The sequence below is a fragment of the Macaca fascicularis genome, chromosome 1, assembly GCF_037993035.2.
Source record: "Macaca fascicularis isolate 582-1 chromosome 1, T2T-MFA8v1.1".
In the NCBI taxonomy this organism is placed as follows: domain Eukaryota; kingdom Metazoa; phylum Chordata; class Mammalia; order Primates; family Cercopithecidae; genus Macaca; species Macaca fascicularis.
In genome coordinates, this window is record NC_088375.1 from 182595499 (window position 1) to 182601498 (window position 6000).

Sequence of the window (6000 nt, forward strand, 5' to 3'; positions counted from 1 at the left end):
TTAGTTTGCTGAGATGGTTTCCAGCTTCATTCATGTCCCTGCAAAGGACATGAACTCCTCCTTTTTTATGTTTCCTTAGTATTCCATGGTGTATATGTGCCACATTTCCTTTATCCAGTCTATCATTGATGGGCATTTGGGTAGGTTCCAAGTTTTTGCTTGTGAATAGTGCTGCAATAAACATACATGTCCATGTGTCTTTATAATAGAATGATTTATAATCCTTTGAGTATATACCCAGTAATGGGATTGCTGGGTCAAATGGTATTTCTGGTTCTAGAACCTTGAGGAATCACCACACTGTCTTCCACAATGGTTGAACTAATTTACACTCCCACCAACAGTGTAAAAGTGTTCCTGTTTCTCCACATCCTCTCCAGCATCTGTTGTTTCCTGACTTTTTAATAATCGCCATTCTAAGTGGCATGGGATGGTATCTCAAAGATCCTGGGCTAGAGTGTGAAAACCTGGCTTCTAATGATGTAAACATGGACTGGACTGAGGAGGAAAGTTTTGATTTACAGCTCTCTAATGACTAGTGATGATGAGCTTTTTTTCATATGTTTGTTGTCCATATAAATGTCTTATTTTGAGAAGTGTCTGTTCATATCCTTCACCCACTTTTTGATGGGGTGGTTTGTTTATAAATTTAAGTTCCTTGTAGATTCTGGATATTAGCCCTTTGTCAGATGGATAATTGCAAAAATTTTCTCCCATTCTGTAGATTTCCTGTTCACTCTGATGATAGTTTCTTTTGCTGTGCAAAAGTTCTTTAGTTTAATTAGATCCCATTTGTTGATTCTTGCTTTTGTTGCCATTCCTTTTGGTGTTTTAGTCATGAAGTCTTTGCCTATGCCTATGTCTTGAATGGTATTGCCTATGTTTTCTTCTAGGATATTTATGGTTTTAGGTCTTACGTTTAAGTCTTTAATCCATCTTGAGTTAATCTTTGTATAAGGTGTAAGGAAGGGGTCCAGTTTCAGTTTTCTGCATATGGCTAGCCAGTTTTCCCAGCACCATTTATTAAATAGGGAATCCTTTACCCATTGCTTGTTTTTATCAGGTTTGTCAAAGATCAGATGGTTGTAGATGTGTGGCGTTATTTCTGAAGCCTCTGTTCTGTTCCATTGGTCTATATATCTGTTTTGATACCAATACCATGCTGTTTTAGTTACTGTAGCCTTGCAGTTTAGTTTGAAGTCAGGTAGTGTCATGCCTTCAGCTTTGTTCTTTTTCCTTAGGATTGTCTTGGCTATACAGGCTCTTTTTTGGTTCCATATTAAATTTCAAGTAGTTTTTTTCTAATTCTGTGAAGAAAGTCAGTGGTAGCTTGATGGGGATAGCACTGAATCAATAAATTACTTTGGGCAGTATGGCCATTTTCACAATATTGATTCTTCCTATCCATGAACATGGAATGTTTTTCCATTCATTTGTGTCCTGTCTTATTTCCTTGAGCGGTTGTTTTGTAGTTCTCCTTGAAGAGGTCCTTCACATCCCTTGTAAGTTGTATTCCTAGGTATTTTATTCTCTTTGTAGCAATTGTGAATGGGAGTTCACTCATGATTTGGATCTCTGTTTGTCTGTTATTGGTGTGTAGGAATGCTTGTGATTTTTGCACATTGATTTTGTATCCTGAGACTTTGCTGAAGTTGCTTATCAGCTGAAGGAGATTTTGGGCTGAGACGATGGAGTTTTCTAAATATACAATCATGTCATCTGCAAACAGAGATGATTTGACTTCCCTTTCTTCCTATTTGAATGCCCTTTATTTCTTTCTCTTGTCTGATTGCCCTGGGCAGAACCTCCCATACTGTGTTGAATAGGAGTGGTGAGAGAGGGCATCCTTGTCTCATGCCAGTTTTCAAAGGGAATGCTTCCAGCTTTTGCCCATTCAGTATGATATTGGCTGTGGGTTTGTCATAAATAGCTCTTATTATTTTGAGATACATTCCATCAATACTTTTTTTTTTTTTTTTTTTTTTTTGAGACAGAGTCTTGCTCTGTCACCCAGGCTGGAGTCCAGTGGCACAATCGCGGCTTACTGCAACCTCTGCTTCCCGGTTTCAAGCGATGATCCTGCCTCAGAGTAGCTGGGAGTACAGATGCGTGCTATCACACCCGGCTAATTTTTGTATTTTTACTAGAGATGGGGTTTCACCATTTTGGCCTGGCTGGTCTCGAACTCCTGACCTCAAGTGATCCGCCCACCTCGGCCTCCCAAAGTGCTTGGATTAGGGGCATGAGCCACCATGCCCAGCCAACTATTGTTATTTTAATTTCTAAAGTGATACATATCCATATATATAATCTATAGAAACAAAAGATCTTTTGGGTCCCTTATAATTTATGAGTGTATAGGGGACCTAAGACCAAAATGTTTGAGAACTGCTGCTGTAATTTATTCAACCATTCTCTTATAATTAGGTATTTAGATTGTTTCCAGTATTTTGCAATTGCAATGTTGCAGTGAATAATTTTGTGCATATGTGTTTTTCTATTGTTGTAGATGTATCTTTAGGGCAAATTCTTAGTTTTGCCTGATCAAATAATGCATATGTAGTTTTGTTAGATATTACCAAATTCCCTTTCCAAAAGGTTGTACATCAGTGCTACCCCTGTCCCTCTCTCCTACCAACACCCATACTTTCTGTCAAACCTGATACAATAAGATATAATAACACTTTCAATAAGATAATAATAAGATATAATAACAAAATATAATAACACTTTCAAGACTGTGTAATAGGAAAAGCTTTGAAACAGACAGACCTGAGTTCAAATCCTGAGTAACTATTGGATATGAAAAGAAAGACCTGTTTTCCCATCAATAAAATGAAGCTAATGTCTGCTACATATACAAAGGAATTGGCACATAGTAGGTGCTCATTAAATGGTAGCTGATGTTATTTATTATCTGAATCACTCTGGGCAGTAGAAGTAGTGGTGAAGGTGGACCAGCACTGATATCCTGGATTCCTTGGGGGTAAAGAGTGGACTGTGCAAACTGGAACTGTAGATGATGCTGACTGTAAGAAAGCATACAGAGTTGAGAATCTTGGAAGTTATCTAGGGTGCAAAAAGAGAATAGGTCAACCTAACCAAAAAAGAGGCCAGAAGCAGATGCTGAAAGCTACGGTATAGAGCCAGAAGTTAGAAGATGCAGGCAATGAAATCACCAAATAGTTCATTAATTCAGCCAGTTGGTCAAATATTTATTGAACGCTACTATGTACCAGGCACAGTGTTCCGTGGTAAGCAAGGCACTATTCCTTACAGATGTTAGACTCTAGTGGTGGAAGCAGATGAGGAAATAGGCAATTACAATCTTAAGGGGTAAGTGCAGTGTGCTTTAGGAACACAAATCAGGGGTATTTAACCTGAACTTAAGGATAAGGAAAAACTTCTTAGAGGAAATGTCATCTAAGGTGAGACCTGAAAAATTTCCAGGACTTTGCTAGGTGAATTGGGTAGAGGGGAGGGAAGACAGTAGATAGGAAAAGAGTTTTTTGGGCAGCAGAAATAGAGTATGCAATAACCTAGAAGCAGGAGAACACATAGTATGGTATGCCTGAAGAACTGAGAGGACAATTTTGGCTGAAGCAGAGAGTACAAAGTTGGGAAGCAATGACAGCCAAGACAGGCCAAATCAAGAAAGGCCTTCTAACTCTTGTCAAGGACTTTGGATTCTATCAGCGTTGAGAAGCTGTTAGAGCTTTTAATCTGGTCAATGATGTTAACAGATTTGATTTTAGAAGAGATCGCAATGGTGTTAACAGATTTGATTTTAGAAGAGATCACTAACTACTATGTGGGAAATAGAGGACACAGACTTGGAGGCAGGGAAGCCACTTATAAGTGTTTATTGCAGTCATCCAGGCAAAAGTGATGGTAACCTGAATTAGGCAGAGGAGGGAAAATACAGATTTCAGGAAGTAAAATCATCAAACTCATGATTGGATTGGCATGTGAAAAAGAGGGAGAGGTCAAGGATGACACTTGGGTTTCTGGGTTGGGTAACTTAGTAGTCAGTGCTGTCAAGCAGGGAAGACAGCAGAGGAGAAGCCTTGAGGGAGAAGATGATGAGTGTTGTTTCAACATGTTGCCAGATTAGGAAACAGATTCAGAGAGGTGAAGTTGCCTCTTCAAAGTGACTAAGTGTCAGAGCTAAGATTCCAACCCAGGTCTGACTACAGATTTTCTTACTGCTTAAGCATTGCCACACCTCCCACGCTCAAGGTGGGAATATGCTCCAAGCACCAGGGAGAGGCAAACCACTGAGACCACTTCTAATGTGGGTAAAGTGCTTTCGTGCAAGTTAGATTTGACTGGAGAATAATGGAAGAGGGTATTCCCACAAGCATAATTATTGTTATTAACATTCTGTCCATGATGACTCACACTGCCATCTTCTGGTGCCTGTAAGGAAGCATTAGGATACACTTGATAGTGGGGAATGTTTATGTTTTTCATACAAATTCTGTATGAGGCAGTATGGCATGTATGGTGCAACGGAAAGACCCTGGGCTAGAGTGTGAAAACCTGGCTTCTAATGATGTAAACATGGACTGGACTGAGGAGGAAAGTTGTGTAGGTATTTGAATCTCTGGGCTTTTCTTCAGGGTATCCAGTTCAGTCAGAGCTCCTTTAACCTACCAACCTATTTCAGACTGCCCACAAGTACAGAGATAGTGTAGTGGAAAGAGCTTGTGTTTTGCAGTAAGCAGATCTGAATTCGAATTACAGCTCCACTAATTTCAGGTTGACTGGAGAAAGTCACTTATTCTGAGCGTTGTTTTTCTGATTTGTATGCTACAGAGTTGTAAGGGCTAGCAAGAAAGTGCCAGGTGCATGGTAGGTACTCAATTAAAGTTAATTATCTTCCCTTGCCTTCTCTTATCTTTTAAACCTAAAACACTGTTTCTCATCACTATCTCTGGCAGCTCCAGAAAAGAGTTAACAACTACTTCATACCCTTTCCTGTTCTTTCCAATGTACATGTATTCTCTCATAATCAGAAAACCAAATAAAAAACATTTTGTTGTACAGAATAGACCAGCCAAATAGTGAGCATCCATTGTGGCCGACATTTATTTTATTTGAACGTGCTGCATCTCATTTGTGCACATGAGCAAATGATGTGGACTCGTGTGTGTTCTCATGTGAATGTCAATTCACTTTAATTCTGCAAACACTGAGGTCTACCTATGATCCAGACACTACAGGAATAAAGAGTTGGGTGCAAATAGTGTTTTTGCTTGGTTTTGAATGTATTTATGTGTATGAGCGTACGTGCTTTGGCTGAAGGAAGGGAGGATTCATAAAATTGAGGCATGTGTGAGGTGAAAGCAGTGATGGGCTGGCACTAGCTACTGTTGGCTCATGAGAGGCAATTGTTAGATTTTAAGAAACTTCGTGAGCCAATTGTTAAACATTGCCATAATAGAAGATTTGAAATATTCCCAACTCAAAGAAATTATAAATCTAAGGTGATGGATATCGTAAGTAACCTAATCTGATCAGTACATACTGTATGGAGGTATCTAAATATCATATATACCCCATAAATATGTAAAATTTGTATCAATTAAAATGTTTACTTAAAATTTAAATTATGTAAACTTACAGTTAAATTATGTTAAAAACTAAAGTAATAAATACAGGCAGCCCTTGCTTTGCACAGTTCTGAAATGCATGAATTTTAGTTACCATAGTTTAGTTAACAACACAATCCAAATTCATTTATCACAGTATAGTAACTATAACTAATTCCACACATTACAAACTTTGCTGCTAGCTCCTCAGTCCATGAATCACTATGTAAATAACAGATGCACATTATGATCAGTGATCAATCACACCACTTCTTTCAAAGTCAATCAGTGATAGACTTTGGTCTATCATTGCATATTTGTTATTCAGTTCTTGGACAAACAGCAAAGGATATATTGTGTTGCCTCCTTTTCTACCAGTAATAAAACTCACATGACGTTTTGGAAA